The 26423-nt window shown below is 38.8% G+C and overlaps 1 pseudogene; it reads left to right on the top strand.

Annotated features, from left to right (window-relative positions):
• Positions 1 to 3169: 3169 nt before the first annotated feature.
• LOC132507523 (serine/threonine-protein kinase MARK2-like) lies at positions 3170 to 7161 on the top strand (annotated as a pseudogene).
• Positions 7162 to 26423: the final 19262 nt, after the last annotated feature.

Raw genomic sequence — 26423 nt, 5'->3', positions numbered from 1 at the left:
GTTCAAGTTCATTTGTTACACAGTATATATATAGAAGTAGACTTTGAAATGTGGTGAAGAGATTTAGGAGGATCTAAAAGACATCCACAGAATTCAGGAAGAAGTTGCTGAGGAAGTGCATGATTTAATCAGTAAGCAAATAATGAGGTTATAGTTGAAGAGTCAGAAGCAGAATGAGGCACCATGTTGAGGAATTAGGAGAAAAATGAAGGATAGGGGGTGTGGAAGGCAAAAAAGGAAAGAGTAGGAGGGAGAAGATATTGATGTAGTCAGATTTAGTCATTCAGCAAGTCTTCTTTTTGTAGGGAGAGCTGCTAAGTCATGTTTATCCAAAAGCCAGTGAAACAAGGTGGAAGGTCCAGCTAATCAGGAGAGTGGCTTGATTTGTCAATTTCCTGGAGACAGAGCTTTAAAAAAGGAGGGTCCTAGAAACTTGAGGGGGAGGGTGTGACTGTGCATCTCAGAGATAAAGGGAGAAAGATGTCACCTATTGACCACAATGGTGTCATTAGAACTCTGCTCATCAATGCTTAGAACTAAGAGTAGATATTAAATTAAGTCAGAAAATCAACTTTTTGATTCATTGTTTATTCACTCATGTGTTCACTTGCTCATGCATTTATTTGTTTAATCAACAAATAAAATTTGAAAATCTATTACATGCATGGTCAAAGATATTCCAAAGGTTTTCTGTTAGGTGTTGGGTGATAGGAAGAAGGAAAGACAAAATTTTAGTGTGAGAGCAAGGGCCTGACCTAAATATAAGAAATTCAAGATTTTGAATCCATTTTCAGATGTACCTGAATGTGAAGATGGTAGGCTCACGTGAGCTTCCTCAAGTGTGCTGTTCCTACCCAGTTAGAACTCACTTTAAAAAAGCATCAGTTACAAAGCCTGGTTATAAGCTCTTTGAAACTTAAATCATATTTCCTCAAAAACTCAATATCATGCACGGCACTTTCTAATGTTTTCTCCATAAATATCTCATTAATCCCCAATGTGGCAGGGAATAAAATTACCAGGGTATTAAGGTATGCAGTGAACCTTCCCGTGATATCCTGAGAGTTCTGATTCAGAAATATGGCCTTAATTGGATTATAGCGTAGTTGCATTTAACTGTGGAAATTCAACTAAACAACACCGGGGAAAAAGTTAGAGTGGGGCAGAAATAAAAAAGGAACATTTTAAATAGCAAATGTTCCCATATGACAGTTTCTTCAAAGAGATGACGTCAAAGGATACACATGAGATGGTGGCTTAAGGCTGTGGTGCCTTCAGTGTGTCTCATCCCCATGCACCTACCTTTCATAATGTGAATGTCTCCCACTGCTGGAAGTGATCCCTGAGTTAAAGATACACAGGGGGCTTTTTGAGTTGGGAAAGTTCTGTGTATGGAAGACAGAGCCACTGTTGCATCTCCTAGGAGCTTCATGCATCTTTAAGATTTATCTCTTGGACATTTTTGGCTTCCTCTCCAATTATAATGGGTTTTCCAATAAGAAAATCTCTGTTTCTCCCTGAAAACTCCCACTTTCCTCCTTGATGACCCAAATTTCCTGACTCTCATATCTGTATTTTTAGTACAACCAAAATTCTATGGCAGTTCTGAGTGGTCCTGTGTGTTCTCCTTTACTCAGTGACAGAAGCCCGGGGCAGTACTGTTCAGTTCTTTCCTATGTGCTTTCTTTGACCATATGTGTCCAAACTGATATTATCTCAAATACTAGAGATTTGACATTAGCACTGCATCTACATTGTGAGTTTAATAGATATCTGAGAACTAGATGAACTTTACAGTTCATAATAAGTTGCATCCTTTCTACAGGTAAATGTATTTTTCCTCAGGAATCAATTGTCTCAGTGGCAGGGTCCACTTGTAAAGGCCTCTGTATCAAAAGCAGATTCCGGCTCAGTCACTGAATCTGTTTGCTCATAATGGCAGCAAAAGTATAGGGATTAGAAGTGAAAGTACAGCCACTGCAAGTGATTGTCGGAGAAAGGTCTTTGTTTTGGATAGAATGTGGTAGGGAAAGCTTTGACCCCTGGTGGAAGAAAAACAGTACCCATCAATAGACCTGGCATATAGCCTGTAGTCAGTAGACACTGCACTGGAGGACAGTGGGCCAGAATAAAGTGGGAAGCCCCGAGAGTGAAGAAGCCCACATATTTCTTGATGTGGATTAGTATATTTATTTGAATTTAAGTTAAAATCTATCATAGTGTTATTATGTTATGAACAACAAAGGAAGATAAAGTATAGTCAACTTCCAACACAATACTTTCTGACATAGAAATTTAATTTATTTTTTAAATATAAATTTATTTATTTTTTCGCTTTTGGCTGTGTTGTGTCTTCATTGCTGTGAGAGGGTTTTCTCTAGTTGCGGTGAGCAGGGGCTACTCTTCGTTGCAGTGCGTGGGATTCTCATTGCGGTGGCTTCTCTTGTTTGGAGCACGGGCTCTAGGCACGTGGGCTTCAATAACTGTGGCCTGTGGGCTCAGTAGTTGTGGCTCATGGGCTCTGGAGTGCAGGCTCAGTAGTTGTGGCACACGGGCTTAGTTGCTCCACGGCATGTGGGATCTTCCTGGACCAGGGCTCGAACCCGGTTCCCTGGCATTGGCAGGCGGATTCTTAACCACTGCACCACCAGGGAAGCCCTAGAAATTTTATTTTAGATGTATTTAGATATAGAGTTCTAATATATATCATGCTGCTCTATTCTATAATTCTTTGAATATACAATATCGTCTGTTTCACTGCTTGGTCATAGTGTATTATTTTTGAGGACATTTTAAAAGGCAACTAAACCCAACGCATCTAGTATTAGCAATGTAAATAATACATAGAGCCACGATACAATGGATGGCTTTGGCCAAGCCTGCCCATTTCAGGCAATAACACCCTACCTCCCAAGTAGCTCCTGGCCTGCTGCCTGGATGGTGCATATTGAAAGACTCCATTGATTTGAAGGGGTATCAGACTTCAGGAATTTGTACTATGTGAAAAAAAAACATGAATCTTAGAACTTTTGAAATGGCAAAGATGAAGTAAAACAAGCTCTCTGCTTTTATTGTGATGAACTTAATAAACGTAAGTGTACCTGTACTCCAATCAAATGATGTGCAGATATGTGGGACAAGAATTAATTCTGAAGAAATTGATTCGAACATGTCGAAATTTGTCACCATGACAGGAAAATCGTTATTCCAAGGGATTTGCTCTCTGTACCTGGTAACAGATACCAAGCTTTGCATTAGAAAAAAAATACAGAGATGCAGTGAAATCTTGAGCATCTAGAGGACATTCTGCCTTCTGCAACGCGGATGGCTAACATTTGCATAGAGAGAGTGCATTGTATGTGCCAGGCTTTGTCATGCACTGTTTCTGCTAAACTTCATAGCAATCTTATGAGTTAAGAATCACTGTTAGCACATTTTATTGATGAGGAACAGAGGTGCAGAAAGGCTAAATAACTCACTTCGTTAGCTAGTAAACAGAGGGTCACAATTCAAGATGCAAACCTGAAGCATTTCTCACTCTGCTATGCTGTCTCCTGGCAAGTTAGCCTGGGCTAGTAGCTTTCTCTTTACCTGCCAGATGTTCATAAATCAGGCATTTTTGAGTTGGGAAATCACTCCGCAACTTTGGCTTTCTATCACAAGCAATTACGCTTCTCTATCGGCTTCAGTGTGAAACCAGTGAATGCAGGTGCCCTCGGCATCAGAATATTCAAGAGTGAGTGGTGCAAGGCACTTGTTTGTTTTTCTTCATATACTCTTCCTTGAAGTTTTCAGTTGATGGGATTTTAAAATTATTTTTCAACTATAAAACTAATAGAGTTAACTGTTAAAACGCTAGTCAGTATAAAAGTATACAATGTAAAAACAAAAGTGTTTCCCTCTCTTTTTGCCCACTACAAGGGTAAATCGCTGTCAACACTTTGCTCTGTGTCTTATATGATGACTTTTAGATTCATATACAAATAAGGTGTAAGGTTTATAAAAATTATACCAAATTATTCATGTTGTTATGAAATGTGCCTTTTTACTCACCAATATAATATCAAAACAAAAATTATTGGTTCATGAATTGCAAAGAAGGATTAAATAATTAAACTATAGTATCAGAAGGTGGAGCTGGGCCTCAGTATTTCCTGAAATCAAAATTTTGTACACTCTTCTCTAAACTCAGATTCTTGCATATTGTCAGCTGGATCGTCTCTCTCATTGCAAAGCTAATAATTTCTACAGGAAGGGGAATGAGGCTACCAAAAAATTCCCAGGTTCCCTTTTTTATTTCCACTTCAAAAAAAATCTATGGCATGACTTTAACTGATTCAGCTTGGGTTAGGTATCCATCTCTGGCTCAATCACCTGTATGTAAAAGTCCAGGGAATCATGACTGTCACATCCTTGTTCAATTACCCAAGTCTGGAACATTGGGTAATTGTGGGCCTACAGACAGAGAAATTAAAATATGCCAATTTCCATCTTAAACCACATTGTTGGGAGCAGGAACTGGGTGTGGTGTCAATAATGGTCTCTCCACATCTCTAAACAGGTATCACAAGGATAAAAGTTATCTGGATGAGCAAAATGATAGGAATCCATTAAGCAAAGGATGGATGTACCATAGATAATTTGTCATCTCTTTATGGATGGACATTCATCTTAGCTCATGTTCTTCATCATTACAAATATTTTTCATTATTATAAATAATGCTGCTGTGATCATCCCTGCACACATATCTTTGTGTCCATATAAGCATTTCCATATGTGTCCATATAAGTATAATAGATTTATAAAAATGGAACTGTAAGTTAAAAGCACATGCATGTTTTAATTTCATAGATACTGTGAAATCCCCACTGAAAGATATTTACACCAGTTTACACTACCACCAATGGTGATTGTTTGTGTACCTAGCAAATCCTCTAAAAACTACTGGATACAATTAACTAGAGGGAAATTAAGCACTTTCTTATGTGGATTATAAATCTGCCACTTCAAGATAAATATTGAAATTCCTAGGCTCTATTTTTATATAACTTCAAGTTATGTATTTCTGAGAGTGAATTGACAGTGAGTATGAATCTCAGTACTAAACTTTAGAAAATTCAGGGTTTATTTTCACCAAGAGAGGAAAAGCTATTTAATCTCAAGACTGAGAAAACATTCTACCTCATCATGGAATATGCTAGTGGAAGAGATGTGTTTGATTACCTAGTAGCTCATGGCACATGAAAGGAAAAGAGGCTTGAAGAAAATTCCACCAGGAAGTATCTGTTGTGCAGTGCTGCCAACAGAAGTGGGTTGTTTATAGAGACTGAAAGGCAGAAAACCTGCTCTCGGATGCTGACATGGACATCAAGATTGTAGACTCTGGTTTCAGCAACAAATTCACCTTTGGCAACCAGCTACGTAACTTCTGTGGCAGTAATTTTGCTACCCCAGAACTACTCCAGGGAAAAATTTAAGATAGACCCGTGTGGGAGGTGTGGAGGCTGAGAGTCAATCCTATATGCAGGGGTCATCTGATTCCTGCCTTCTTATCTGAAGAAGCCATGGGAGAAGTTACTGAGTGAAATATACCATATGCCCTTCTACTTGTCCATGGAGTGTGAAAACCTGCTCAAGAAATTTCTCATTCTCAGTTCCACCAAGAGAAGCACTCCCAGCAAGAGAGGCACTTTTGATCAAATTATGAAAGATTCATGGATAAATTTGGGTCATAACGATGAACTAAAGCCTTATGTGGAACTGCTCTCTGACTACAAAGACCCCCCCAGAGTTGATGGTGTCAATAGGTTACACACAATAAGAGATCAAGTACTCACTGATGGGCCAGAAGTTCGAGGTGATGGCCGCCCATCAGCTCCTGGGACACAAGAGCACAGAATTGGAGGGCTATACTATCGCCCTGAGGGCCCAGCCTTTACCTAATCTGACCAGCAGCAGCAATCCTTTCCCATCTCACAAGGTACAGAATAGTCTCTGCCAACCCCAACCAGTGGGGTGTCAGCAGCAATGCTGGTCCTGCCATTTCCATCTCTAATTCTCAGAATACTCAGAGTAGCAGTGCAGAAAATCAGCAGCCTTCAGATGGCCAGGAACCAGAACAAAATGCTAGCAGCACGGTCAACTTGCCTGCCACCTCTCTGATTGTCTTGGCAAAGAAGAAAATAACTCCTGTTCCCTACGCAAAGAGTGACCTCTCCACCAGCAGAAATCAAAACAGGAATTCCCCATTTTTGGAGAGGGCCAGCTTCCACCAGAAAGAAAAGAGCCTGACCAGGCTAGGTTCTGGGGCCTCCACCAGCTTCTGCTTCTGCTGCAATTGACCCAGCCTTTGCCCTGCCTGCACTAGAAACCCACGACAGCCTTGGTGCAGCCCAGCCAAGCCTGTGGGTGCTGCCTCACAGACAGCAATGGTGAGGTGCCTCGGCACTGCCCCGTCAGCATGTCCCTGTGGCTTCCCACAATGGTGGAGCCCCGGACAGGAAATTCCTTCCAAGCTGAGCAGCTCTGACATATACACAACCAGCAGAATTTGCCCTGTGGGAAGACCCGAGCCTCTCCCTTTGGCAACAGTCAGGGCCAGAAGAACTAGTGGAGACTCTCAAACTTCACCTGGTGGGCAGCAGAAGCAATGATAAAAGAATTTCAAGAGGCTAAGTGGTGCCCACTCTACTTTACATGGAGTATGAAGTATCACAAGCACATGGAGTCTGCTGGGAGATGTGCAAGGTCCTGGATGCAAACAGCTGCCAGTGTGAGCTAAACAAACAAAAAAATATATTGGGCTGGCCAAAAAGGTCGTTCGGGTTTTCGTAACATCTTATGGATAAACCCGAACGAACTTTTTGGCCAGCCCAATACTTGCTGCTGTACATGCATAGTTCCCAGGACCAAAAGGACTACATGCAGTGGAAGATGGTGGTGTGCAAAGTGCCACTGAGGTCTCTCAATATGTTTGACTTAAGTGGATATCAAGCATTTCCATGGCCTTTAGAAACGTTGCCTCTAACATCACTGTAGAGCTTAAGCTTGAAAAGGCTGCCACGACCCACCAGAGAGATAAGAGAAGTAGGCTGGCTATAGCTGCTCTGCCCCCGGTGTGGACTAGTGTATTTCCCCCTCTGGCACTTCTCTTCCTGTGACTTTCTCTGTCTTTTCTTCTATTTTTGCAGGGGAGAGGAGATTGGTCTACTGAAATAAAGACAAACCATCCAAATGGAAACACAACACACATCTCTCTCTCTCTCTCTCTCTCTCTCTCTCTCTCTCTTTCTTCCTGCTATTAACTCATAATGTCTATTAGCATTTCTTTGAGCTGACTAAAGTAAAGCGTTCTTTATAATAATAGACTACCTGTTACATAGTAAATGCATTCACATCATGCCCTCTAGAGCAAAAGGGAAGCATAAGATATAAAATCTCTGGATCAGACGGTTAAAACTGTAATCATTTAAAATCAAGGATGGCATGAGAAAACAGGAAAGCACTGAGCTACTTCTGCAAAGAAAAATAAATTTCTTTTCTCTGGGATAAATATAAGCCAATAAAGCTTAGCCAAATCACCTCATGAGTATAAATGTTTTCCAGGCAAAGTTACAAAGTGCTAAGATGAACACATCTAACCTGTTGCAATAAAGCTGTTCAGTAATAAGAGCCCCTGGATTCCATAGCTCTAGGATGGATTAAATATTTTATCTTCTAAAGAACAGTAATCAGCTGAGGAGAGTGAAGGAATTGGCTTTATTTGATATTTGATTTACTTTCCCTGCCATTTCCATGGGTCACCTTTTGGTGCTGACTTTCAATTCAGTGGCTGTTGTAGCACCAGAATCCTGAATTATGAAAAGAGTGGTTTCATTTAGGAGAAGTAAATATTCTAGCAGCTGTGAATTCAGGATTTAAAAATCATTCTAACTTGCTGAAAATGAACAGTCCCAGCATAGAGTCAAGCGAGGAGCAAATGGCAGAAATACCTGTATGAGTCCATTCACTGGGTGTGTAGTGTGTTTCTTGTCTATGGCTTACCTTGTTATTTGCTTGTTTTTTCCCCCATTTTCACCTCCCCAGATGCCCCTAACCACTGCATCTCCAGCTCTCCTGAAGACCAGCTGATTCCTTCATTCTCTTCATTCATTCAATAAAATATTGCTCATCTATGAAGATACAATATTTAAAATAATTTTCATAGTAGGCATGCATAAACAAATATACTGTACTAAGTGCTATTTTAGGGTACCCACTGATAGCTGTTGGAACAAAGAAAATAATATAACTAACTGTGAGTGGAATGATTAGAAGATGAGCAGAGATCTGAATTGCAAATATACAAGGAATCACATTTTAGGTAAAAAGAGCTGTAGTAAAATCAGAGTCTCAGATGTTCTCTGAAGTAGGTAATAATTGGTTATGACGTAGGGATGACACAGGGTATGACGTGGCAAAGTGGTAGGAGATGACACAGAAAGAGAAGTTGAGATCAGATTCTGAAGAACCCTGAAGAGCAGAAGACCTTGGTCTTTATTCTGGAGGTGAATCATCAATGACAGTGATTAGATGAAGGGTGTATTCTAGGATAATCACTCCATTTTCAGGATAGAGAATTTGCATTAAAAATCCCAGTTTCTAGATTTTTCCACAACATGCAGAAAAAAATATATGAGACCACAGATTTTGATAATACATGCCAGTTACCAAGGTTGTTGCTTTTAAGAGAGATACGTTTTTAGCGAAATTCCCAGTGAGTACAATTCTCCCCACTGTAAGTAGGCTATAGGAGAATGAGGTCACTTCTTCATATCTTAAAGTTAAAGCAAGAGGTAATGTGAGTAGGGAGGCTCTGAGTGTCTGACTCTCTTTTGATCTCCTATGATGATACTCACCAGTAGATGAAGTTCCTGAACTAAAATCAATACTCAGTGGAAAGTAACTGCTTATAGGAGGCATAATTTAGAGTGTCAGCCTAATCCCAGTCCCTTCCTTGGTGAACTTCCCCTCTCACAGTCCCTGTATATTTGATACAATGAGGAAATTATCCCCAAACCCTGGTCCCAAGTGATTGGACAGATCATAGGCACATGACCTAAGGGCAGTCAAGCCCTTAAACTGGCCTAGTACATTTATTGCCTGACTTGGTAAGATTCTCTACCTTGCACCCAAACCATGATCTGTGAACAAGCATCTTTGGCATCACCAGGTAATTAATTAGAAATGCAAAATCTCAGGCTCTATCCAATACCTCCTAAATCAATCTGCATTTTACCAAGATTCCCAGATGGTCCATATTCATATTAAATTTTAAGTAGCACAGCTCTAGACCAGCAGGTCTAGAGAATTTAATTTAAGAAATATTAAAAACATGTGAGTGATTAGCAGACTGGAAAGAAACAGACATGCAAGTATAACTGTGTTCTTGTTCATGGCCAGTTACTTCAACAGAAACGCTGTGACTCCTTTTGCTACTGAGGTGCCTGTAGAGCTACCCCATGTCTAGACGCTCCTACCAGTTACAGGTGTTCAAGTTCCTCCTGCAGTGTTTCTGTTCTTAAATGTCCAAGAGAGTCACATCTTTCATGTGGGTATTTGTAATTAAATTCCTTCCTCTTGGAACCAGTTTGAGATTTTGTTTCCTACAGCAAAAGTTGCCAAAAATCAAACACTTCTTATAGTAGCAATCACTGAGGAGTTAATGAGAGCAAATCTCTGATTCAACTGAGTAATTCTAGTAAGAGCAACAATTTCTCTTGTGCAAAAAATTGGCAGCAATTCATTTCCCCAGCCAGACCTGGTCAATGAGGAAGAAGCATATCACTCTCATTTAAGACTTGCATTAATCTCCTTAGTCTAGCATGATGACATTCCTTGTACAGAAAAGGATCGTTTACTCAACCTGAAAGAGGGAAAGAAGCCATGTCAAGAGAAAATTGTCCTCCCTTTTCACAGGCAGAATTGGCAATTTTTTCTGATGCTTCTCTAGGGTGAAGAGGGGGTTCGATGTAGACGTTCCAATTTTAAGTTCAGGAGGTTCGGCTTTTTCCCAAGACCTTTGCCAGGAGAGACTGTCTCTCTCTTTCTTTTTTTCTTGTGTAAATTTTTTTTTAAGTATAGTTGATTTACAGCATTATATTAGCTTTGGGTGTTCAACATAGTAATTCAATATCTTTATAGATTATACTCCATTTAACGTTATTACAAAATAATGATTATATAAATCAGAGAGAGACAAATACAGTTATGTTATCACTTATATGTGGAATCTAAAAAATAAAACAATCGAATGTATATAGCAAAACAGAAACAAACTCACAGATATAGAAAACAAACTGATCTCAGAGAGGCAGCCGTGAGTGGTGGCGTGAAGCAAGATCTTAATTCCCTGTGCAGGAATTGAATCTGGGTAGCCTGGATGAAAACTAGGATTCCTAGACACCACACCCCCTGGCTCTCGTCCTTAGTGAAAAATGCATTTCTCACGGAGGCAAAACTGTAAAAACAGGTACAAAGTGTATTATCAGAGACATAGCACAATTGGGAGAGCACACAGAGAAACAGTTTGTTTAGTTCCGATGGAGGCAAGGCAGAGATGCACACCTGGAGAGAAAGGGTGTGGGCGTCCTCCCTAATGAGGAGGAGTGCAGTAAAGAGGCCGCTAAGTCACTTATATAGGGCAGTTCTTCCGGGTCTTTGTTTACCTTTGGCCAATTATCTGGTTTCTTTTTCCACACCTGCCCTGCCCTAGGACCCTCCCCAACATGCGGGTGCAACTTTTTTCCAAGATGGATTACAGCCCAGAGGCCTATGGGACGGCCTTAGCATCACATATTATGGGGTGGTGCCCCCTCCTTTTGACCGCCAAGGAGCCTTTCTGCGCATGTGCAATGTTTCCCTTGCCCCAAGGATGGGAAATGTATGACCTCTTGATCTTTTAACAGGGTTTAGTCCCACTCTGTCCCTGCCATGAGAATGTCCAATGTCTGGTTATTTACCCTATTTCTGTTGCTGGTTTTTATATCGAGGTGCAGATCTCGAAATATAGACAAGTGTCCAGTCATAAATATGTAATCCTGGAGCCTGCTTGTCTCTTGCTTCAGGAAATATAAATAGGGGACTGGTAATGAATGTCTGGCCTGGAGCCCATCTTCTCACCCCAGGAAGTGTGAACAGGAGGCCAGTTGTGAATGCCTAGCTTGGAGCCCATCTATCTCCTGCCTCAGAATGAGTGGATATCAGTTGGGAGAAGGATGGGGGGTGGGGGGCAAGATAAGGGTACAGAATTAAGAGATATAAACTACTATGTATAGAACAGAAAGAGTATATTGTACAGCACAGGGAATTATAGCCATTATTAGGAGAACCTGTCTCTTTATTGGCATTTCCTCCTTTGTTTTCATAAACTCCTTTAAAGAAAATCCTATCCATCAGGAACATTCTGTCCTGCCTCATTGCAAGATATATGACCTTGAGCAAGTTGTTTAATTTTTTTGCTTCTTCATTTCTTTATTTATAAAAGGGGGACATAAAAACCCAGTCATTTTATATATATTATTCATTATATAGAAAATAATATAAATATGTATATATCTGTGTGTGTGTGTGTGTGTGTGTGTGTGTGTGTGTGTGTGTGTGTATATATATATATATATATAAAATCATACTTGGGTATCCACCCTCCATATCCACAGATTCAACCAACTGTGGATACAAGGGCCAAATGTATATGTACTTTTCAATGTCAGTTATATAAATGCAAGATATTCTTAAAATGTTCTGTGATGTCTTAGTACTTTTTCAACATGTTTTAGCAGTGGAATTTTTTGTTCAAAAAATATTACATATTAAATAAACATAAGATCTGGTGGTTTGGTTGAATTAGCTTTGTGGTGATGAAGGTAGTGATCTGAGGAATTGACTCTTCAAACATTGTAACTGAATGTAGAGTTTCATAAAGCATAGTGTGAAAATCGGATTTCTATATAATTTGAGTCATCATATATTCATCTCAACAATTATTTATAGAGTGCCTGAATTCTGTATCAGGAACGTGGCCAAAATACAAAGATCTCAGTTCACCTGGGAAAGAGATAAAAAAAATATATTACATGGTATGTGTTGACAATTGATTTTGGAGTAAGTATTATTGAAGCACAAATCTCTCATCAGTTACCTCTGCCTAATGAAAGTGGAGTAAAACTTCACTTGCCTAATGGTGGTTGGGAAGAAGAGAAATGAGGTTATATTTGACCCAGACCTTTCAGAATTTGTAGAAAATTTTGTGTTAAATAAGTGAGAAAAGAGTGCTCCAAGCAAGGGAAAACAAAGGTAGGTAAAGCCACAGTGCTATGAGTGAGTGGCTTCAAGAACATCACACAGTCTAAGATTGGAGTTTGGTTTATGAGATAGAGCAAGACAGTGGTGGAGAAAAGCTAAAAAGGGTTGGGACCAAGCTGTGAAGAGTTTTGACTTTCATGAAGTTCTGTCTATTTGGCAATAATTGTTTAATAAAAGAAAACAAAAATGACTAAATATCTATTTTGGAAAAACCTCTGTGGCAACCATGTCAAAAAGAGTTTTCTGGATCATTTTTTTTTTTTTTGCTCCTGCAGTTCCACAAGCCATCCTGTCATCCTGTTTTCTATTTTCCAGGAATCTGACCTGCATAGATTGCATCAATGTGCTGCCATGACCTCTAGCTTCTGGTAAGGATCCATCAATGGGAGACACCCGCAGGAGACTAGAGAGGGGTGGAAGAGAGGGCTGATAGGCAATTCTTTGCCTTCCAGCGTTCTCCCTTCTGGGTAACCACTGGTGAACTGCATCTCTGTGCCAAAGGCCACAGTTCCTGCTGTGTAGCTTTCTTCAGTTTATGGTAGTCATTTCTTCCTTTTCCTTCTTTCCTATTTATTTATCAGGATGGACTCAAACATTGTATTTTTTCCAGTGGGATTATAATCTGCTACTATCATAATCATTTTCAGGTCAGATTGTCAGAATCTTGGCTCTTGAGGGTCCTTCAAGCCCTCAAGCCTTCATGTCCTCTTGACATGTCCCACCATTCTTTGAGTATTTTCTTACTTTGAGGCTGAACACAACATTCAAAACTCTTCTCGTACTTTCAGTGCCTCAGCCCTGGAATCGGCCATTTCTCCATGGTGGTCTAGTTCCTCCTAGTGGTTCAAGGTATGCTCATTGCTGTTTTGGTGCTGCTTCTAGGTCTCTCAGCAGGCAGACTTATGGAAGGTCTATCAATTTATATTGATAACTCCAAATTTAATCCAATACCATAGAATTCTGGTCTTCTCATTTCCATATAATTCCCTTCTCCAACCCTCAGAAATCTGGTTGCCGCTATCCTTAGTATATATTTATGTATTTGTCCAATTCTAGAATACATAGAAATTAGTTTCAGAGTTACTAATTCATATTACTGAGAAAAGGAAACCTCCTCAGGTTTAGGAAATGTTGTCAGTAGGTCTCTGCTGTCATGAGCCCTGGGATATCGCACCATTTCTTCTTAGTTTCCCTTAAACTCCATTACACCTCTGCTAACAGGCTTTTTATTAGACACTCTTTAAGTATCTAATTAGACTCTGTCATCTGCTCTCTACTGGGACAATAACTGATAAAATGTGCTAGAGAATGACTACTTATAAGGGGTTTAGAATATGTAGAAAGAGACAATCTGCCCTAGCTTTTATCAATATTCAGGCACTGAGCACTTTGTGTCAGCACCAGTGGATTTTATCCAGTGCCTGGCATTATCATGAACAAAACTGTAGTGAGCCATGCAAGAAGAACTTTATATTACGAGATGTATGCAGACAGAAATTTAGGGAAAGACATATACCCTTTATACACTTTAGAAAATTAAACACCTAATGTTTTAGTTATTTCCATTCTGATTAATAACATTCTGTTATTTTTGCATCTCCACTTGTATCTGATCTGGGCATGGTTCCTCCATAGCTACCTTTCCATTGGCAAAACTCATGAAGAAGCACAGGACATTACTGAAAAAAGCCATGTAGCAATGTGTCACAAAGACATTCTTGGCTAATGTAGTGTTGCGATTTATAATAGGATATGTATATTTGTTCTTCATCCTTATTTCAGGCACAAAGCTTCTAAAGCCCTTGGATGTCCTGTGAAAAGAGCAATAAAGGTGTCTTTTTTTAGTTTAATGCGGTGATTTTGCAAAGCATCTAAGGATGGAGGCAGGTTGCCAGTGGAGCCAACCATGTGCTTACAGTGTTGGAACTTTAAGTTCCACCCTACTCCCACCCCCACCTTTTGAGAGGGGAGAGGGGCTGGAGTTGCGTTCAGTCACCAATGGCCCATGATTTAATCAATCGTTGCTATGTAATAAACCCCAAATGGCAGGCTTCTGAGAACTTCAGTGTTGGTGGACACATGGTGGTACAGGGAGAGAGGCCCTCGGAGAAGTTCTGCACCCTTTCCTTATACCTTGATGTATAAGTATCTTCATCTGGCTGTTGAGTCATTATTCTTTAACACCCTTTGTAATAAACTAGTAATCTAGTGAGTAAACTGGTTTTCTGAGTTCTGTGAGGGGCTCTAGCAAATTAATGAAACCCAAGAAGGGGGCTGTAGGAAATTCTGATTTATAGCTAGTTGGTCAGAAGTGCAGGTAGGGCAACCTAGACTTATGATTAGTGTCTGAAGTGGAGGGCAGTCTTGTGGAACTGAGTCCTTAGACTGTGAAATCTGATGCTATCTCTCCGTGCATAGTATGAGAATTGAGTTGAGTTGCAGGATGTAGTGCTGGTGTCAGAGACTTGCTTGGAGATGTGGGAAAAAAGAATCCCACACGTTGGTATTCGATACAGAATTGTGACTTTAAAATTTAAACTTTCTCTAGTAATAACTGGAATATGTACATTATTTGTCTTGAGTGTTCATACATCTCAGAGAAGAAGAGAAATAAAAGTTGACATCCTAAGGCTGGAAAAAAAGTTAGCTAGTTGAGTAATGAAAGTTTGTATTAACTATGTGACATGAGTTTTCATACATGTCACTTTACAGTAATTAGCAATAATATATTGATCATGGTACTGGGAAACATGGAATTCCTGAGCCCTGTGGCTAAGAATTTAAAGTGGTAAATGCTTTCTTAACGGAAATGTGTTTTTTTTAATATACTGGCTTTGTCATAGATTGCTTATACTATTTGATTCAGAAACAAACTCTTCTCTAATTTATTCTTTAAAATATCATGAAAGGGCTTCCCTGGTGGTGCAGTGGTTGAGAGCCCGCCTGCTGATGCAGGGGACACGGGTTCGTGCCCCGGTCCGGGAAGATCCCACATGCCACGGAGCGGCTGGGCCCATGAGCCATGGCCGCTGAGCCTGCGCGTCCGGAGCCTGTGCTTCGCAATGAGAGAGGCCACAACAGTGAGAGGCCCGCGTACCGCAAAAAAAAAAAAAAAAATCATGAAAAATGACCAAAGAGAGTTGTGATACATCATTTTCATCTCAACATTATTTTTAGTAATTAAATCTTGAAAACTTTTGAAAATATTCAACATTGATATATTTCCTAAATCTATTTTGATGAAGCTTTTATAAAATTATATTTTGGTTCAATAAATAATGGTGGACAATTAAATGCAATACATTAAAATTAAAAAAAAACAGGACATGGAATCAAAATTTAACTATTAACTCATATTAAGAATTATGGGGGGAACCTTCAAGATGGTGGAGGAGTAAGACATGGAGATCACCTCCCTCCCCACAAATACATCAAAAATACATCCACATGTGCAACAACTCCTACAGAACACCTACTGAATGCTGGCAGAAGACCTTGGACTTCCCAAAAGGCAAGAAACACCCCACATACCTGGGTAGGGCAAAAGAAAATAGAAAAAACAGAGACAAAAGAATAGGGATGGCACCTGCCCCTCTGGGAGGGAGCTGTGAAGGAGGAAAGGCTTCCAAACACTAGGAAGCCCATTCACTGGTGGAGATGGGGAATGGGTTGGGGGAAGCTTCAGAGCCACGGAGGAGAGTGCAGCAACAGGGTGCAGAGGGCGAAGTGGAGAGCTTCCCACACAGAGGATCAGTGCCAACCAGCACTGACCAGCCTGATAGGCTTCTCTGCTCACCCATCGGGGCGGGTAGGGGCTGGGAGCTGAGGCTCAGGCTTCAGAGGTCAGATCCCAGGGAGAGGAAGGGGGTTGGCTGCGTGAACACAGCCTGAAGGGGGCTAGTGTGCCACAGCTAGCTGGGAGGGAGTCTGGGGAAAACTCTGGACCTGCATAAGAGGCAAGAGATCATTGTTTCAGGGTGCTGAAGGAGAGAGAATTCAGAGCACCACCTAAACGAGCTCCAGAGATGGGCGAGAGCTGTGGCTGTTAGCGCGGACACTAGAGGCAGGCATGAGACACTAAGGCTGCTGCTACAGCCAACAAGAAGCCTGTGTGCAAGCACAGGTCACTATCCACACCTCCCCTCCCGGGAGCCTGTGCAGCCCGCCACTGCCAAGGTCCCGTGATCCAGGGACAACTTCCTCTTGAGAACACATATCATGCCTCAGGCTGTTGCAGAGACACTGGTCTCTGCCACCTCCGACTGGCCCTGCATTCCATACCCATCCCTCCCCCGTTCCTGAGTGAGCCAGGGCTCCCTAATCAGCTGGTACTTTAACCCTGTCCTGTCTGGGTGGGAAAAAGATGCCCTCGGGTGACCTACAATCAGAGGCAGGGCCAAATCCAAAGGTGAACAGCAGAAGCTGTGCAAACAAAGAAGAGAAAGGGAGGTTTCTCCGTGCAGCCTAAGGAGCCACAGATTAAATCTCCACAGTCACCTTGATGTACCCTGCATCTGTGGAATACCTGAATAGACAACGAATCTTCCCCAAATTGAGGAGGTGGACTTTGGGAGCAACTGTAGACTTGGGGTTTGTTTTCTGCATCTAATTTGTTTCGGGTTTTATGTTTATCTTCGTTGAGCATTTAGAGGTTATTATCATTGGTATATTTGTTTATTGATTTGGTTGCTCTCTTCCTTTTTTATATATATATTTTTTCCTTTTTCTCTTTTTGTGAGTGTGTATGTGTATGCTTCTTCGTGTAATTTTCTCTGTATAGCTTTGCTTTTACAATTTGTCCTAGGGTTCGCTCTGCCTGTTTTTTGTTTGTTTGCTTTAGTATAGTTTTTAGCACCTTATCATTGGTGGATTATTATTATTACTTTTGGCTTTGGTTGCTCTCTTCTTTTATTTTATTACTTTTTAATTTTTAATAATATATTTTAATTTTAAGAACTTTTCTTTTCTTTCCTTCCTTTCTATCTATCTATCTATCTATCTATCTTTCCTTCCTTTTTCTTTCTTTCTTTTTGATTCTCCCTCTTCTTCTGAATCATGTGGCTGAGAGGATCTTGGTGCTCCGACCAAGTGTCAGGCCTGAGCCTCTGAGGTGGGAGAGCCGAGTTCAGGACATTGGTCCACCAGAGAACTCCCAGCCCCACATAATATCAAATGGTGAAAGATTTCCCACAGATCTCCATCTCAATGCTAAGACCCAACTCCACTCAACAACCAGCAAGCTACAGTGCTGGCCACCCTATGCCAAACAGATACCAAGACAGGAACACAACCCCACCCATTAGCAGAGAGTCTGACTAAAATCATAATAAGGTCACAGAAGCCCCCAAACACAGCACTGGACACGGTCCTGCCCACCAGAAAGACAAGATCCAGCCTCATCCACCAGAAAACAGGCACCAGTCCCCTCCACCAGGAAGCCTACACAACCCACTGAACCAACTTTACTGACTTGGGGCAGACACCAAAAACAACAGGAACTACGAACCTGCAGCCTGCAAAAAGGAGACCCCAAACACAGTAAGTTAAGCAAAATGAGAAGAAAGAGAAATACACAGCAGATGAAGGAACAACACAAAAACCCACCAGACCAAACAAATGAAGAGGAAATAGGTAGTCTACCTGAAAAAGAATTAAGACTAATGATAGTAAAGATGATCCGAAATCTTGGAAACAGAATGGAGAAAATACAAGAAATGTTTAACAAAGACCTAGAAGAACTAAAGAGCAAACAAACAATGATGAACAACACAATAAATAAAATTAAAAATACTCTAGATCGAATCAATAGCAAAATAATGGAGTCAGAAGAACGGATAAGTGACCTGGAAGATAAAATAGTGGAAATTACTACTGCAGAGCAGAATAAAGAAAAAAGAATGAAAAGAACTGAGGACAGTCTCACAGAACTCTGGGATATTAAATGCACCAACATTCAGATTATAAGGGTCCTAGAAGAAGAAGAGAAAAAAAAAGGGACTGAGAAAAGATTTGAAGAGATTATAGTTGAAAACTTCCCTAATATGGGAAAGGAAATAATCAATGAAGTCCAGGAAGTGCAGAGAGTCCCATAAAGGATAAATCCATGGAGAAACACTCCAAGACACATATTAATCAAACTATCAAAAATTAAATACAAAGAACAAATATTAAAAGCAGCAAGGGAAAAGCAACAAATAACATACAAGGGAATCCCCATAAGGTTAACAGCTGATCTTTCAGCAGAACTTCTGCAAGCCAGAAGTAAGTGGCAGGACATACTCAAAGTGATGAAAGGGAAAAACCTACAACCAAGATTACTCTACCCAGCAAGGATCTCATTCAGATCTGATGGAGAAATTAAAACCTTTACCAACAAGCAAAAGCTAAGAGTATTCAGCACCACCAAACCAGCTTTACAACAAATGCTAAATGAACTTCTCTAGGGAGGATACATAAGAGAAGGAAAAGACCTACAATAACAAACCCAAAACAATTAAGAAAATCGTAATAGGAACATACATATCTATAACGACCTTAAATGTAAATGGATTAAGCGCTCCAACCAAAAGACATAGACTGACTGAATGGATACAAAAACAAGACCCATATATGCTTCCTAAAAGAGACCCACTTCAGACCTATGGACACATATAGCCTGAACGTGAGGGAATGGAAAAATATATTCCATGCAAATGGAAAGCAAAAGAAAGCTGGAGTAGCAATTCTCATCTCAGACAAAATAGACTTTAAAGTAAACACTGTTAGAAGACAAAAAGAAGGATACTACAGAATGATCAAGGGATCAATCCAAGAAGAAGTATAACAATTGTAAATATTTATGCACCCAACATAGGAGCACCTAAATAGATAAAGCAAATGCTAACAGCCATAAAAGGGGAAATCGACAGTAACACAATCATAGTAGGGGACTTTAACACCCCACTTTCACCAATGGACAGATCATCCAAAATGAGAGTAAATAAGGAAACACAAGCTTTAAATGACATATTAAACAAGATGGACTTAATTGATATTTATAGGACATTCCATCTAAAAACAACAGAATACACATTTTTCTCAAGTGCTCATGGAACATTCTCGAGGATAGATCATATCTTGGGTCACAAATCAAGCCTTGGTAAATTTAAGAAAATTGAAACTGTATCAAGTATCTTTTCCAACCACAACACTATGAGACTAGATATCAGTAACCAGAAGAAAATCTGTAAAAAATACAAACACATAGAGGTTAAACATTACGCTATGAAATATAACCAAGAGATCACTGAAGAAATCAAAAAATGCCTAGAAACAAATTACAATGAAAACATGACGACCCAAAACCCGTGGGATGCAGAAAAGCAGTTCTAAGAGGGAAGTTTATAGCAATAGAATCCTACCTCAATAAACAAGAAATATCTCAAATAAACAACCTAGCCTTACACCTAAAGCAATTAGAGAAAAAAGAACAAAAAAATCCAAAGTTAGCAGGAGGAAAGAAATCATAAAGATCAAATAAGAAATAAATGAAAAAGAAATGAAGGAAACGACATCAAAGATCAATAAAATTAAAGCTGGTTCTTTGAGAAGATAAATAAAATTGATATACCATTAGCCAGACTCATCAAGAAAACAAGGGAGAAGACTCAAATCAACAGAATTAGAAATGAAAAAGGAGAATTAACAGCTGACACAGCAGGAATACAAAGGATCATGAGAGGTTACTACAAGCAACTCTATGCCAATAAAATGGACAACCTGGAGAAATGGTCAAATTCTTAGAAAAGCACAACCTTCCAAGACTAAACCAGGAAGAAATAGAAAGTATGAAAGACCAATCACAAACAATGAAATTGAAACTGTGATTAAAAATCTTCCGACAAACAAAAACACAGAACTGGATGGCGTCACAGGGGAATTCTATCAAACATTTAGAGTAGAGCTAACACCTATTTTTCTCAAAGTCTTCCAAAATAAAGCAGAGGGAGGAACACTCCCAAACTCATTCTATGAGGCCAACATCGCCCTGATACCAAAACCAGGCAAAGATGTCACACAAAAAAGAAAATTACAAGCAGATATCACTGATGAACATAGATGCAAAAATTCTCAGCAAAATGCTAGCAAACAGAATCCAACAGCACATTAAAAGGATCATACACCATGATCAAATTGGGTTTATCACAGGATGTAAGGATTCTTCAATATACACAAATCAATCAGTGTGATACACCATATGAACAAATTGAAGGATAAAAACCATATGAACATCTCCATAGGTGCAGAAAATGCTTTTGACAAAATTCAACACGGATTTATGATAAAAACCCTCCAGAAAGTGAGCATAGAGGGAACTTTCCTCAACATAATAAAGGCCATATATGACAGACCCACAGCCAACATTGTTCTCAATGGTGAAAAACTGAAACCATTTCCACTAAGATCAGGAAAAAGACAAGGTTGCCCACTCTTACCACTATTATTCAACATAGTTTTGGAAGTTTTAGCCACAGCAGTCAGAGAAGAAAAAGAAATAAAAGGATTCCAAATCGGAAAAGAAGAAGTAATACTGTCACTGTTTGTAGATGACATGATACTACACATAGAGAATCCTAAAGGTGCTACCAGAAAACTACTAGAGCTAATCAATGAATTTGGTAAAGTAGCAGGATACAAAATTAATGCACAGAAATATCTTGCATTCCTATACACTAGTGATGAAAAATCTGAAAGAAAAATTAAGGAAAAACTCTCATTTACCGTTGCAACAAAAAGAATAAAATACCTAGGAATAAACCTACCTAGAGAGACAAAAGACCTGTATGCAGAAAACTATGACACTGATGAAAGAAATTAAAGATGGTACAAACAAATGGAGAGACATACCATGTTCTTGGATTGGAAGTATCAACATTGTGAAAATTACTCTACTACCCAAAGCAATCTACAGATTCAATGCAATCCCTATCACACTTCCAATGGAATTTTTCACAGAACTAGAACAAAAAATTCACAATTTTTATGGAAACACAAAAGACCCCAAATAGCCAAAGCAATCTTGTGAGTGAAAAATGGAGCGGTAGGAATGAGCCTCCCAGTCTTCAGACTATACTGCAAAGCTATAGTAATCAAGCCAGTATGGTACTGGCACAAAAACAGAAATATAGATCAATGGAACAGGATAGAAAGCCCAGAGATATACCCACACACATATGGTCACTTTATCTTTGATAAGGAGCCAAGAGTTTACAATGGAGAAAAGACAGCCTCTTCAATAAGTGGTGCTGGGAAAACTGGACAGCTACAAATAAAAGAATGAAAGTAGAACACTCCCTAACACCATACATAAAACGAAACTCAAAATGGATTAAAGACTCAAATCTAAGGTCAGACAGTATAAAACTCTTAGAGGAAAATACAGGCAGAACACTCTATGACATAAATCACAGCAAGATCCTTTTTGACCCACCTCCTAGAGAAATCGAAATAAAACATAAATAAGCAAATTGGACCTAATGAAACTTAAAAGCTTTTGCACAACAAAGGAAACCATAAACAAGACAAAAAGACAACTCTCAGAATGGGAGAAAATATTTGCAAACAAAGCAACGGACAAAGGATTTATCTCCAAAATATACAAGCAGCTCATGCAGCTCAATATTGAAAAACAAACAACCCAATCCAAAAATGGGCAGAAGACCTAAATAGACATTTCTCCAGAGAAGATATACAGATTGCCACCAAACACATGAAAGGAGGCTCAACATCACTAATCATTAGAGAAATGCAAATCAAAACTACAATAGGGTATCACCTCACACCAGTCAGAATGGCCATCATCAAAAAATCTACAAACAATAAATGCTGAAGAGGGTGTGGTGAAAAGGGAACCCTCTTCCACTGTTGGTAGGAATGTTAATTGATAACAGCCACTATGGAGAACAGTATGGAGGTTCCTTTAAAAACTACAAATAGAACTACCATTAGTTCTCTATTACCCATTAGAACTCTATTAGAACTCTATTACCCAGTTGAAAAATGTCATTTTTGTTATTTAGATCCTGAACCAAATTTAAAAATTATGGACTCAGAAAGATCATCAATGTTATGGCCTCTTAAAATTTTAACCAACAAATTTATTGAGTTTTCTTACTGGTTTTCTTTTGTAAGAATTTTTTGACTGATTCTCTCGAATTTCCTAGATGTATATTCATAGCATCTTTGGTAATGAAAAATTTCCTTTATCTTTTTCAGTATGTATACTTTTCAATTTTTACATTTTTCAGCTTTATATGGTGATTGATTCCTGATCAGTGTGAAATGTTAGTGAAGAGAATAACCGTTCTTGTTTGTTCTTCATAACTTGTTTTTGGCTTGAGAGATTATGTCATTTACAATTTTTTAAATTTTTTTATTGAGGTATATAGTTTTGGGTGTACAACACAATGATTCATTACTTATTTATATTGCAAAGTGACCACTATAATAAATCTAGTTAACATCCGACACCCTACATAGTTACCAAAAGAAATTTTTTTCTTGTTATGAGGACTTTTAACATCTACTCTCTTACCAATTGTAATATGCAATACAGTATTATTAAGTATGATTTTTAATAATATTTAATATTTTAAAAATAATACTTAATATACTAATTTTAGTAATACCCTTTTTTCTGTTTTTGCAAGAGGTTTACTCTTAGAGTGATGACTTTCATGAAATGACTTTTTTCCCAAATATTATAAATTGATTCAAACACTTTAAGTAACCACATATAAATCATAAAAATTATCATCATCATAACAGAAACAAATAACCAAGTATAATTGGTTACCCAATTAAGAAATAGAAAATTATCTTCAAAGCCCAGTCAGATGCATTTTCATCACCTATAAGGTGTGTTTTTTGTTTTGCATTGTTTTCTGATTATAGATTTTGTCTAGCTGTTAAAAGTAATTTTTTAAATACTGCAAAATATGAAGAATGAAATTAACAACCAATTTCACCACCTAGCAATGAGCACCCTTAACCTTTTGTACACTTCGAATGTTTAGTATATAGTACATATGATTATGTGTTTAGAAAATATAATCATACTCTTTTCACTTGAAATTTTAAAAATATTTATAAATTTTTTGTTATTATAAACATTACTTTTGAATGTTAGATCTCTATGAGCATCTCTGATTATTTCCTTATATAAGGTTTTTGATGGTGAAAGTAGTGGATTAACGAGTACAAACATGTTTTAATTATTAAGTATTCCTAAATAGCTTTTCAGAAAGGTGAAACCAGCTACATTTCAACAGCGTTATATTTTGCAATTCACTGTATGCTAATTTCATATAATATAAAAATATGAATATAATACATATTATATATGTATTATATATAATAACACACTAACTTTTTGTTCACAATTCATATATTTAATGATTTTTAAAATAATTTGAACCATTCACACTGTTTCCTTAGGCAATAGACAAATTATTTTTATTTGTCTTTCTTTTAAGTTTGTTCTTCATTTTTATTCAACATTTTACAAATTCACAATTAATAAATGTTGGCATTTTCTTATTAAAAATAAAGGGGTACAGACCAAAGTGAAAAATCAAAGTCTTTATGTTTTGAAGTTACATGAAATGGTGCACTTTTTCTTTTTTTAATAAATCTTTATTGTCGTATGATTGCTTCACAATACTGTGTTAGTTTCTGTTGTATAACAAAGTGAATCAGCCATATGCATACATATGTCCCCATATCCCCTCCCTCTTGAGTCTTCCTCCCATCCTCCCTATCCCACCCCTCTGGGTCCTCGCAAAGCACCAAGCTGATCTCCCTGTGCTATGCTGCTGCTTCCCACCAGCTAACTATTTTACATTCGGTAATGTTCATATGTCGATGCTACTCTCACTTCACCCCAGCTTCCCCCTCCCACCCCATGTCCTCAAGTCCATTCCCTATGTCTACATCTTTATTCCTGCCCTGCAACTAGGTTCGTTAGTATCATTTTTTTTTTTTTTAGATTCCATATATATGCATTAGCGTACGGTATTCGTTTTTCTCTTTCTGACTTGCTTCACTCTATATGACAGACTCTGGGTCTATCCACCTCATTACAAATAACTCAGTTTCGTTTCTTTTTATGGCTGAGTAATACTCCATTCTATATATGTGCCACATCTTCTTTATCCATTCATCTGTCGGACATTTAGTTAGGCTCTATATCCTGGTTATTGTAAGTAGTGCTGCAATGAACATTGTGGTATGTGTCTCTTTTTGAATTATGGCTTTGTCAGGGTATATGCCTAGTAGTGGGATTGCTGGGTCATATGGTAGTTCTATTTTTAGTATTTTAAGGAACCTCCATACTGTTTTCCATAGAGGTTGTATCAATTTACATTCCCACCAACACTGCAGGAAGGTTCCCTTTTCACCACACCCTTTCCAGCATGAAATGGTGCACTCCTGATGCTATGTTGGTAGTAACGTTTGACTGATATATTTTAGGTCAGACTTTACAAAGTTAACTGGAATTTTACAGGTGACATCAAACCAGATGTACTGTACTCCCACAATATCTGTACTATACATCATACTTGTCTATGTTAAAAATTCCATTCCACCACTTTTTCCATAAGTCTGACATGTTGAGAACCACAGAACAAAGTTAAAATGACAGATATTTATTAAACGTCTGGCTGCTGTAGCATTAATGGGCTTAGAATCTTGCATTTCTAGTTTTCAGCTGCCAGTTCCCAAGCAAGTGATTTTACTGATAAAGGATAGGTTTGACAGGGAAGAAGGGAGAAGGGCAACATGATTTGGAAAATTGTACAGGTTTAATGGAGGGTATTTTCAGAGCCAAAAAGAGAAATGCCTTCAGTTTTTTTAAGCTTCTCTTAAGTTGATTCCAGGATACCAACACTGCCTTCCTTATCAAATGTAGCCCGAGGAGGTCAAGAAAAACAGCCCACCCAGTGAGGCAGACAGGCTTTCAAAGAATTGAAAGTCTAAGATGATTTTGGCAAGGGAATTTGGATAGGATACAGGTAAAATGATTCTTTGAGAGATTCTTTTGACCTCACAATTTTAATATTTTATTGTATTTATTTTCTTTTTCTTTTTTGACCTACCTCCTAGGCACTCTATAGTTCAAAAACTCAAAGTACATTGTATGCTCCATGTGGAAAAAGAGGTTGGGAAAAGTTAATTTAACATTTTTAGCAGAGCCCATATCTGGAGATTGTCCATGCACACAGGGATTTGGAGTCTTACTTCACCATGAACATGCTCTGCCATGAATGTTCCACCATGGCCCATTAGACTTCAGCAAGATAACGCCTATCTGACTCAATCAGTCCTCTTGACACACACCTGAGCTCAAGTCTCTAACTGTTTGGCTGGGCTTTCAGCCAGTTTTCTGTGTCTTTTCTGTGACTGCATTGCACAATCTCTATTCCTTTTCTACTAATCATTTCTCTTTCCCACAGATAATCCAAACCTAAATTCACATTTTAAATAATTATTCACAGCAGTTGTTGGGTTTGGCTTAACATGAGTGATTGATTTTTTTTTAAGTCTCTTGGACACACACAAGGATTATATGCTTAAATAATTAATACGAAGAATTATGAGCACAGCACTCTGGGGCTCCTGTGTTGCTCTGACTGCTGTTTTCTCCCTGGGTGCACATGCAGCTGTACCCTTCTTTGGCCCGTGCAGGAGTGTGTGCAACTCCCTGCCATTTGTGGACCTCTGGTACCTCCTGTGCGAGGACCACAGGATTTCTCTTTTCCCATGAGTGTTAGCCTGACTTTTCACGTCAATGCTTCTATCTCCCACCACCTCCCTGCGGTTATGTAATTTCATTCAAGAACCCACATTAAATAGAACAATAGGCAGGAAGGGATTTTACCTTCAATCACCTTTTGTTTTGTACTGCATCATAAACCTTCTCTAGATCGATAGATAGATAGACAGACAGATATCTTGGGTATGGAGATAAAAGGGAAGTTGTAAAGGAATCTAAGCACTACGTAGGCATTTGGGTAGATGAGTCATAAAAATGAGTAATCAA

Source organism: Lagenorhynchus albirostris, chromosome 16 (assembly GCF_949774975.1).
Source record: "Lagenorhynchus albirostris chromosome 16, mLagAlb1.1, whole genome shotgun sequence".
NCBI lineage: Eukaryota > Metazoa > Chordata > Mammalia > Artiodactyla > Delphinidae > Lagenorhynchus > Lagenorhynchus albirostris.
Note: the sequence above shows the minus strand (reverse complement) of the source record. Positions and strands in the feature narration are given on the sequence as shown.